This window comes from Pholis gunnellus, assembly GCF_910591455.1.
Source record: "Pholis gunnellus genome assembly, chromosome: 16".
Taxonomy (NCBI): Eukaryota; Metazoa; Chordata; class Actinopteri; order Perciformes; family Pholidae; genus Pholis; species Pholis gunnellus.
In genome coordinates, this window is record NC_136543.1 from 14789858 (window position 1) to 14802112 (window position 12255).

Genomic DNA, 12255 nt, shown 5'->3' on the forward strand with positions numbered 1-12255 from the left:
CTGAACTATTGTTAGTACTCACAGCTGTCAAGGTAGCAGCTTATGGAAACTCTAAGGAAGTGCAACGAATGCAAAATAAATCAAAAATAAATCCACAATGGAGTGCTGTCCAATATTATTTCAAAAAGCCCTAAACCTCGCCAAGACAACTGAACATCGGTCATGAAGAATCCAGCTCTGTGTCCCGTGGATGATCCCAAAATATTACTTAAAAGGGATTCAGCTGTGTCTGCTCAGTTTCCAGTGTGTGTCTGAGGGGGTAAATTCCATGCTGGAACAAAGACGATCTGTCTTTCTTTAAAGTTATGATGACTTTTTATGTGTTATTTTTATTGTCAGTGACATTCTTCAAAGCTACTTGAATCCAGTAATTAATTACTGAGTGTTTGTATGATTATGAATGGGATGTTATTGTGGTGAAGCGGTCCCGTGACATAACAGGAGGCAGGACAATTTCATGCAGGTTTCTCTGCAGTCAACCCCATTTCCTGCATTTAGGCGTTAATTAAGGATGTCTTTGTACAGTAACCCGACATGTTTTCACAAGTGCACATTACAATTGTTAAGACAGTTCTCTGTCCCTTTCTCATACACAAAAGCTCCCAGACACAGAGGGGAGAAAAAGAAAAATGTGAAGTGAAGGCAAAATATCTTAGCTTTAAAATGATTTTGAAATGCTTTTGCCTCTCAACTTTTACATGCCAGACTTTTTTTTTGACATATTACTTAAAGCTGTAAACAAATGGCCCAAATGACTTAATGTGAAAGGTGTCTATGTACTGACAAATCCACAGAAATATAGCTCATTGTTTTGATTTCACTTATGATTCAGTCTCACTGCCCTCATCCACCTCGTTTCCAGCTGTTTTCATGAAAAAAGGCTTTGATAAACCCACTTTACGCTACCAGCCCGGCACCAAACAGCTAGACAGATAGTCACAGTCTGAGCGATAACGGGATTAAAAAAAAAAAGCATATTTGCACATTATGTTAGAGAAAGAGGAGGAGAAGAAATAAAACAGCTCTATCTGCCGTAGATCTGGGGAAATAAGAAATGCATTTAATTTGAAATGGAAACTCAGCTGAAACTAAGCTCTCCATTTTAAATCATGCTTTATTACTGTCTGACAGTACATGCCTTGAAGATCATTTACCAGTAAAATAGATGATAAACGTGAGACTCAATTTCTAAATTAGTTACACAATTCAAAGTTGTTAAATAGCGACGACGTATCGTAATTACTGTAGTGCATCTGGATGGCATGCACAAATGGATTGTTAACAACGCCACATTGAAACTGTTAAGGAGAACTGTAATTAAATTCAATGCCTGCTGTGACATTCCAACATCAGCTCTGAAATGGATTAAGCAAAGAATAAAGCAGAGCATGATTTATTTTTAAAAAAGCTCTTATTCACATTCTAGCATTTAATCCTCTTTTTTTTATTTACGTTCTTAAGAACAAATGATCCAAGACGGTCCAGGTAAACGCTCAAACGTACCCGTGAACAATTCTACACAACAGAAACGTCAAGCTGCCTGACAGATATTACCGTGTATATCATGAGGTGAGGGACAAATTAAAGCTGCACTTCAATGTTTTAATATCGACTGTGTGTAATGTGACAAATTATTTGTAGCGACAAACCCACGTAGGATTTCCTCTCAGCTCCGTGAAGCGTTTTAGCATATTTCAGCTCATTGTTTTGATTTAACTGACTGAAATTTGAATGGTTTGCTTCAGTCTGACTGCCCTCGTATACCTCGTTTACAGACACTTGCAATGGAAAACCCCACTGTACACTTCCAGTCCAGCACCAAACATCATAGTCAAAGTTAGCAGCTAGTAGGTAAACATAGTGGAACATTTAACCACTTAAAAGACAGATCATTTTCCTAAGGAGTGGGAATATGAAATTCCCTTTGATCTGTCTGCTGACAACAGACAGTTTGCTGCAGCAGAACGCGAGATTAGCCGCGGACAGACACAGAGGTGCACGCTTACTCACTCGCATGATCCTCCACATAGAGATATTACCATTGAGAGAGCGTGTATTGCTCTGTATGGATCACGTGACACTGAAAAGGTAAGCTTTTTCATGTGAAGTTTAAAGTGGGCTCTGTTTTTGTTATCTGAAACCAATAGGAAAGGTTCAAATAAACGTCTACATGTGTGTAGACATGCCAGACAAGCCTGCCAATGGCCGGACAGAAGGTTCTGGTTTAGTCATCTGGACTCGCTGCAACTACTCTGGTGTGTTCGGTCCAACTTATAAATGAGAAATAATTACTCTGTAACGTATGATTTAAAGCGCTTCTGACAAATAGGGCACAGTTTGAAACGATCACTCTCAATAATAAAAGATTGTGTATCAAACTTAAAAGCACCTATCTGCACACTCTTACAGGCACACATGGCTAAACACAAATTCCATGCTGACATTGTCTGACATTTAATTCCTAAGTAGTAAAATAATTTATTAGCAGAAAACATTACAACTGGATAATGACCAAACAATCCCAAAATAACACACACGCACATCCAGGCTACTGAGTAACACCAGATGCTCCGTGACCGGCTTTATTTCAAGTAAATTCAAGTTCTGATGCTGACTTTTCTTGCGCTGCATGGTGATGAAAGCGAGCAATAGGTTATTTCAGGCAAGACCTAACTACTTACTCCACACGACCACATCATATTGTACAGTAATAAAAACAAGAGCTCATGTTTAACAGTAAGCCTAACCCTGCATCTCCCCTGTTGTCCAGGTTTCTATGAAACAAACCAGCTGTTAACATTCCCATCATCTCCTCCTCCTCCTCCTCCTCTCTTCGTCCAGACTCCACTGTGGATTCTCCTCACCCCGTCCCTCAGGCTGATCTTGTACGATAAGAAACACCAAACCACTATGGCTTTGTGTCTTCTTCTACCCCGACCAAATTCATCCTTCTTTGGACCCTGTGAACTCTCCCCCATTTTTACTTGTCTTGATTTGCGTTATCTCTGACCGTTCCCTCTTTTCTGTCCCCTGTCCAGCTTCATCAATCTCTTTATCTTCCACTCTTTCATTCCTTGCCGTTCCTCCCTCTCTTCCCAATAACAAGCAACCTTCAGAGCTCTCGCAGTGTGTATTTATCACTGACATTTGGGTGAGAGTTGCCATACCTCTACTTCTCGTGCTGCATGGCTGATTGAAGCCCTCTGTGGCCAGTGATCCATATCGCTGACAACATTTTTACTTTAACGCCTCCATCGGAGTTGATACTTCCTCCATAAAAAAGAACCAGGTGGTCTGGTATACAGGACACTGAATAGCGGTGGAAAAAAAAAGAAAAAGTCTGTAACTAAACTTCACGCTGAGCTGCATGATAGACGTGACATTGTTCACAATTTGTATAACAAAGAAAGTACGGTTCTCTAAAGTGAAAGAAGTGTGAAAAGAAGCTGGAACAAATGGGGCAAATATCCCGTGCAACTTGATTCGCAAACAAACCTAATTGTGTGAGATGTACTTTGCTTTAAACGTCAAACAATTTCATGTGTCCTTGATCTTACAAAAAGGACAATTGGTCATGGAACAAAATACTTCTGTGATGGAGGAATGCCGTTATAAAAGCTTGTTATGCAAATCGATATTCAATCAGCTCTGATAAGCTACAAAAGGTTTTGTTTGATGGGGGGGGGGGACCAGCGACAATGTCATGATGCATACGATTATACTGCGCTTGTATATAATGCACATTTGCGTGTGTGTGTGTGTAATTGTGTTTTTCAGCCGGGTAAACGCTTGTACTCGTAGGACATTGTGACCTCACCGCAGTTCTCTCTCGTCTTTACCTTCCAGCAAATGCAAACCGACTCCTCCACAACACGGGACCTAGAATTGAATTCGGAGGCAGTGTTTGAAATTGGTGTTTCAGTTCATGCAAGTCTAAACAGGCCACTGTTGAGTTTTAATATTGTTTGGATCCCACCTGATGTCAAGGGCACTTTTCCACAGCTACTTCTGTGGCAAGGGACCATGCAATGAGTAAATGAGAATGAAACCAAAAAAGAAACAAGCACAGAAACCACACACAGCCTTTTTCCCTCAGTCAGAGCAGCAGCGAGTGGTTATCAGCATTGGAGAGATCTCAAGCCCTCCCTCATCACCATCAATCTGTCTAAATGACTCCTCTTTCTGCCACGTCTCTCCGCTGCTGCTGTTGCTCTCCCATTTTATACACACATTCGATCTTCTCCAAGTCATACCGACAACTCTCTTCCTGGCTCTCGCCCTCCGTTTAATTCCCTTGTTTTCTTATCGGCGTGCGTTTTTTTTTTTGTTGTTCTCCCACTTTCTTCACCTTTTCTTTCCCCTCTTTCTCTCAACTTGTTTTGCTACAGCTCTCTCGTTGATGTTCGTGTCTCTCTCGTGTCTCCCCCCCCCCCCCCCCCTTTCCCCCTTCCCCCCCTTGATGAAACTGCTTCATGACTAAGCGAGCACCGGTGTGATGGATAGCCCGATGGGAACGGATGAAGCATTAAAACCATAATTCACAGGGACATAATGTTCCGAAGACTTCAGTGAGATCCACTCAAAAGTGATCCTGTATGTTTGCTTGTGTCAGATTACCAGTGTTTGTGCACACGTCCATGAATGGAGTACACGTGTATTTCGGTGGGAGCGAATCCACTTTGTGCAGTTTTGGTCCAGCGTGCCATTAAAACTTTACATATCAAGGATCATCATTCTCTGTTAGTTTCCCTGTAAACCACAGGCTGCAAGGCGAGGCAGGATGTCTCATTACATTAAGATACATGTAATGTAGCTGTAAGTGTGATATATTTTTTGTTTTTTTATCAGTCTCACAGGCTGCATGTGTCTCACTTATGTGTCAGAGCTAGCTCGGGAAATAGCCCCCAATAGTCTCAGATAAAGATGAAATGTGCCCCCCAGCTGTATCTGTGACCAAAACAACTTCAAACATCTTCACAATTAATTTTGTTGTTCCACATCATAAAATACTGCAAGAGCTAAATCCAATTAGGATGAAGGAAAAAAAAAAAAAACGAAAACTAAAGTTAAAATGTCAAGTTAGGCTAAAAGTTAGGCTAACTTGCTAAACAGAGTAGCAGTAAACTCTAGTGGGATTCATACAATTTAGGGTGGTTGAACTACATAATTAAATTAGTAATAAATCAGCATTGAAAAGGGCGTATTAATAAGGTATTACAACATCTCTATCTGGTACAGTATGTTGTTTGAAAACCAGTACACGTGTATATAAACACACACACACACATATAGATGCCCCCGGGGTGAAAAGCTGGAAAGTAGAAAACTGCACCCAGGTGCTAATCTCAGGAAAAGGAAGTGGACTACTAAGTGTGTGAGAGGTCGGAGGTCACGTTGCACGTGTTTCAAATGAAACCCAACATAAGGCATGCAAAGCCATATTCAGTGTATATTAGGCTGTTAACATGCTTCATTGGTTCTCTCTCTCAAACGCGCACGGACGTTAATAGCCCCGTCATTTTCCAAAACAGTGACACATGTGGCCACACGGCACGACGACATCATCACGACACCGCGGCCAGGACGGTCAGTGAAAGCAAACAGATTAACGCCGGGATACCTGTAAGTCTTATGTTTTTCATTAGCTTGGAAGGTAGCAGCGGTTGGTCACCGGGGCGGACTTCCTGATCCCCAGCACACAACAAAGGCAGCTGGGGAAAAAAAGGCAGCTGCTTCCAATATGCGTTTCATCCATAAAATTGCATTACCTAATCTCAGTGCGCAACAAGAGTGGTGCCTCCTAATCACACACACACACACACACACACACACACACACACACACACAGCAGTTTGAAAAATCACATACGAAGCACATTAAAGCCTTTACAGTTCAATCACGTGTGAAGGGACTAAACACTTTCTAACCGGGGGGGGGGGGGGGGGGGGGGGGGGGGGGTGTTGGAAACAGACATGTTGATGGAGCAAAGGTGACGTGAACTGGGATTGCACAAAGCAGACGATTTTCCTGACGGCTTACAGTTTAGCCTCTGCTGCGACAAAACCATAGCTCCTCCGTTGCCATCATCACACACTTACCACGCATCACAACCACTTCCGTTCAAATTCTACACGAGTCACCATTGGGCAGGAAAGCAAAAAAACATGCCACATCACAGTGTTCATCTGCCCGTTTTCTCTAAATGAATTACGACCAGGCTTCGAAGCAGTTCTCGTGGTGTTTTACAAGAGACAGCTTGCTATGAATAATGCTCTCTGGGCTGTGGAACAGGCCGCTCTCACACAGCAGACTGTATGTGTCAGAGACGGACAGGAATTGCAGTTTAAGGGGTTAAAGAGAGGGAGAGCCGCAGGAGAGAGTGATGTCAGGACGGGGGGTTTTATTTTCATTCAAGAGAAGTGGATCAAATGGGGAACGGATGAGAAAGGTCAATGGGAGACAGACGGGGATCTGGACCTGCTTTGCTTAATGTTTCTGTTTTTATGAGGGCTGTTAAACTGTCCATGTAGAGCGGTTGGCCGGCCTGAACGTATACCGATTGCTACATTCTCACAACTCTCTACCTGTCTACATTGAATCCCGGAGCATGACTGAGATACGGTTATTTCTTAAAGTACACATTTTTCAACGCTATTATTTTCTACAGACATTCTTTTTTTTTTTAAATTTAAGTAAGGGTGGGTTTTTATGTTTTTTTCTCGTTCTTGCCAGTGGAGGAATTTCCTCAGCCTGGTAGCTTTCATATGCGGGTCAGGGGAGGGTAGAACTATCCTTTATCGAGAACCAGGAACACCAACCGTTCTGTTTGTTTAGTCTCCATGGAAATGAATGCGTATCATTGTGTACACAATCAAAAAGGGTCCACGGGTGAATCGGTCTCCATGGCATTTGAGTTAAAATCCTCCCAAATGCCATGGAGTCTAGTCTCCAGCTCTCGCTGCGGAGCTTTGTTTATTCTGGACCTGTTAAGTGTGTGATTATGTCATCTTCAAGCGTCTTTGCCCGAGTGATTTGACCCACAAGGAGTTTGATTTAGCTTCACTGCACGTCTTTAATGAACATGGGACTATAGCGGGACTCGTCTCACTCTTTGGTTTTGTCAGATGCGGTTCATTCGAGTTCATGTTATTGCCAGTTCAAATTAGCGGAGCTAAACTTTGTTTTCTCTTCAGAACAGCTCCCCTGGGCTCACTGTTGCCTGGATGCCTTGTTCTCCCAGAACCAGTATGAGAGGGGAGGCACATCATCATCATCATCATTGTTATCATAATTATTATTAACCCACTGGACAGAGGAACAGGCCAGTATGCGCTGGGCATTTCTCACATTTACCAGTCGGAAAAGAAGAAAAAAAACAGATCTTAAACAGATGGTCATTTGTTAGTGAGAGGCTGAGCAGATGAGAGTGGATGAGGATGTTAAGTATTTCAGACAGGCCTTGAAAGGAGGAACTTTTTAAGGGGAATGTGGGGCAGTCCTGTTCTCTCTCTCTCTGGTGTTTCCACCCTGCCCAGGAGGAAGGTTTAGATTGCGGCGCGGAGTGATGGGTCCCAATGCGAGGAGGCTACAGAGCACAGTGAAAACTTTCAGCAAGTTTGGCATCAAAAGACAAAATAAAATATTGCATCAAACTTGTGTTTTTCCCACTTTTCTTGATCCTATTTGAAAGAAAACCAGAGGTCTCGTGTTTTTTTTTTTACACTTTTAACACATAGCTCTTTTCTCAGGGGACAGGGTTGGGTGACAAGCGGTGCAGACAAGGAAGAAACCCAGTCGCTATACCCGGACCAAAGGGGGGGGGGGGGGGGCTGAATGTCACCTCAGAATCAAGCTAACGGATTGATTCAGGGCCTTCGGGGAGCAGTGGGAAATACCTCGGCCTGACAGGAGACACTAAAATAAACAACAAGTGTTCCTCTGGGAGAGCGCTCAACTGTGGCACACTATGAATTATGGGCCCCAGGATATTTCTTTTTACATCTTACTTTGTTTTATATGGCAGAATGGGTTTTTTATCTTTGAAATATGCAATTCAATAAACAAAGCACTTAACCTTACATGTGAGAAGTTTCCTTCAAATTTCTGCGACAATCTGGAAAGAAAAGTGCAGATGACTGACGTCATTTGGTTTTTATTGTAACATTCGTCAAATGAAGGATATCTCCGTGTGTCTGGCAGTTTATACGTTATACTCTGGTGATCATTAAGTATGTAACAGTCACATTCGTTCGATGGTGTTTTTTTGTTTTTATTCAGTTCCTTCACCATCAAGACTTGACAACCCTAATAATGTAGTTATTACAAAACTACAGCAAGGCTAATGGCTCCATCAGGCTATGCCTACTTTGGCACAACAGTATATATACTGTACATGTGTGTATATGTATGTAAAAATATATATATACACACACACATATATAAACTTACACACATATATATATATATATATATATATATATACACACACACACATATACAAACTTACATATATATACACACATATATACAAATATAACTGTTTGTTCCACATGCACGAATATACAATATATGATGTGTGATGCTAGAATGTTTTGCAATGGGTGGGATGTAGGCCTGGTTTATGAGCAGATATTTGTTTTATGAAAAAATATTGGACATCAGTCAAACTGCTCTCTGCACTCAGCAATGAGTACTTTTCACTTTTGCTCATATCCAGTTGCAGAACTGAAAGCAAACTGCGTTTAGTATTAAATATTTAATCTCATATTGTGATTTAACACTGGAAACAGACTGTTGATAAAGTGCATTTCCTGACACACAGAACCTGAGGCAGTTTGATTGTGGAAGCCATCCCCATGAATAATCATATCGATACTTCGCTCTCCAACGTGACTCGCTTAGATTGGTTTATTTCTGCTCGGCCCCGACCTCTGCCAAGAAGATCTAATCCCGTCGTCCCCTTTTGGTCCGTCTTTATATGAAAAACTACGTGCAATAAAATGTGAATGTGCTTTTTTTTTTTTTTTTTACTCTTGCAGAAAGGGGCCACAAGGGGAACAACATTCAGAGTTCTCCCTGTGGGTATTACTGCGTCAGTGGGTTTACACTAGATCATTACTCTGTTGTGTCCTGTTATCCAACACACCTCAGACTCAGTCTCACATGCAAATGTGTTTTACACATTAAAACAGCAGCATGTCCGTGTTCATGCATAAATCATCTCAGTGGGAAAACTTTTTTTTCGATTATGTTGCGTTGCTCATATCAAAGTTTCCAGATTTTCGCAACAGTTGACCTGCACTGGACATGAAGTAACATCTGATTATTATCCATGGCGAGATACTAAAGGGAATTCTACGTGCTGTGAACAGTAGTTGGAAGTCAAGATAATTTAATCAACATCCAAGTCAATTTGATGTCTGACCAATGTCTACAGAGACACACTGCGCAGAATTAAACAAAGGCTGACATGAAACATTCTTTGTTTTTCTTCACTGACAGCTCTGCTTGTGAAAACAGCGCCACAATCTATGCAATGAAATTCATTTCCTAATGACAATCGATCAACCGTGCTGTGTTTGCTGTATATACACAGTGCATGCATGGCTATGAATTGATGCATATCGCTATAGATCCGAGCCACTGGTATTCTGAGTGATGGGGCCACACACTGGGCTCTAAAGCTGCCGGGTCATTAAGCGTCCACACGGCAGTAGCAGTGAGGAATGCTCATCAGAGAGAAGGGCTAAGACTCTACAGTGCATGAAAGGTAAGACGTTCATACTGTACACTTGTCACCTAATGCAATAGTAACATGGGAAAATGTACAAAAATAAATTGTAAAAACTGAACAAAAGAAAACGGTTTCTCTTTGCAGCATTTATTCCTCTTTGGAAGTATTGATCACAGGAAGCGAACAAACGGCCTTCATGTCGGATGTGTGACAGGGCAACTTCCTCTCTTGCTATCCTTGGGGGATTTTTTTTGAAATTTTGCTTGTGTAATTCAGTGGTACTTGATCAATGTAACCGGAGGGCATTGAAAAGAAGCAGGATGTACTGAAAGGGAGTTTGGTAAGATTATACTTAAGTGGACAATCTGTGTTGCGGTGTGGGTTGAATCCTTTATGGCACAGCGGGAGAGAAGGCCGGGGGGGGGGCATTTGTGATGCATCAGGAAATAGTGAATGAAACCATAAAAGGTGTAGACGGAGGAAATGGAAAGTCATGGAGAGGCATGTTTGGCTGACAAGACATCAGATTAAACAGGAAAAAAACGCTAAACTGTACTAGGCCAATGTCTAGTTTTGATAAGTATTCTAAAAAAGTAGTTCCATAAACACTTAGAAGGCACTGAACCCACTTCCAGACCAAACCAAGTGACGGATTAAGTGTAAATCATTATCTATGGTCTTGGTGGTTTTGACTTGTTTCATTATTTGGTGACAAGTTCTTGTTAATTCTTCAAGGGGTGTGGATATTTTGGTGCTGATTGACGATGCTGGTTCCGGAAATTGAATTGGTGCATCTGTGTGCGTGTGGGTGGGCACTGAATTGTTTTCAATGAGAATAAATAATTAAATTGCCTCGATCAACGTGTGTTTGACTGAAATAGAAACTTCACAGCAACATGGTTCCTTCCAAATGCTGAATGTTGTAAAGAGGTTTAACAGCTGATCGCCAGCGCTATACAGGCTTGAAGAAAGGTGCTTAGACATCAGTCAGATTTCGCCATAGGAAACTCCCACCCAGAGTCTTGCAGCTCAGACAACGAACATGTTCCAAAAACATGTTCTCCTCTTAAAAACACGAGTTATACGGAACACAAAAGCTGCGGTACCACAACGGTCACTTTACCTAAATACATTCATTAAAACGCTAACGGAGAGCTGGACACAGACAAAGCAGAATCAACAACAAGAGGTAGAGACAGAGCAACACAGGGCGCTACACTGCAGCCAACATGTTCTTTACCAAAATAAAACTCCAATACCAACAATTAGATACACTCTCGGACTGTAACTAAACTCAATATCTACTTTGGGGAAAACCTGACGTTGCCATGAAAGCAGAAAAAGATGCCAAAGCATGGCACAGCCAATGTCCTGTTCTTTTGTCATCTCTTTCCTTTCACGGTTCTCAACGTTACCATTAAATTGCATTGTTAAACTACTTGCTAGACTACATTTTATAACTTGCATCACTAACTTTCTTTAACAACAACATTTTTAGTTTATATTGTGTGCATACTATGTAGCCGGGTAATGCAGTTTTATAGTGCATTAAAGTTTATAATGTTGAGTGTGTAGAGTATACAGTGCTGTATACGGTGCAGTGAGAAAAACATTTGTCTCAGAATTGAGCTTAATTCTAAACGGTGACACATGAAATAGTTTAATCTCGAGGCAATTTACCAGCTTCCCCCCCCCCCCCCCCCCAGAGCTTTCAACCATATCTCAGCTTTTTTTCTGAACTTTGGAAAAGCCTCGAGTATTTGAAATCCTTTTCATTCACATTCTGAATCATTGTATTCATTTATTTATTGTACTTTTAAAAAAATACATTTTAATGTCTGTTGCAGTACCATGCTATCAGTAACTATGGTCATGCCAATAAAGCACACTTACATTTCAGAGAGAGAAAACGAGATATTGACAGAGAAAAAAAGAACGGGCCGGTGGAAGGGAGGGAGCAAAACGTTGTCAGAGGAGAGTTCCTCGCTCCCGCTCTTGTGGTGAGCAGTGTGCATGTTTGGAGCTTCCTCTTCTAACCTCCGCAAAAACAGGAGTACCGTAAGAGGGAGGGAGAAAGTGAAAGAGGGAAGGGTGTTTGAGTAATTATGTGCTAAGGAGTTGCGTGTGTGTGTGTGTGTGTGTTTGAAGAGGTACGCCACTCTCTCTCTTTACTAAGAGCTTACCACTTCAGCCAACATCCCGAAGCGGGCCACTCTCCACTACGACCCCCTCCTCTCCCCTTTTTTTCCTCCAGACCAACGCTTTGGACTCGAGCTGCTTGAGAGAAGGCAGTGAGGAAAGACACTTTTCAGGAGAGAGATAAATGGTGAGTGAGACGTCTGGCTGTTGGTTTCCTGGACTGGATTGTTGGGAGTTACAATAGAAGGCAATCAACCCTTTCCTGTGTGTGTTTGTGTGTGTGTGTTTTATGTCCGACCCTAACTGGGACAGAAACAGGAGCACGAGTTGGACTAAGAAGACAAGAGGAGGACAGAGACAGAGTCTTGAGGGACTTTTTTAAC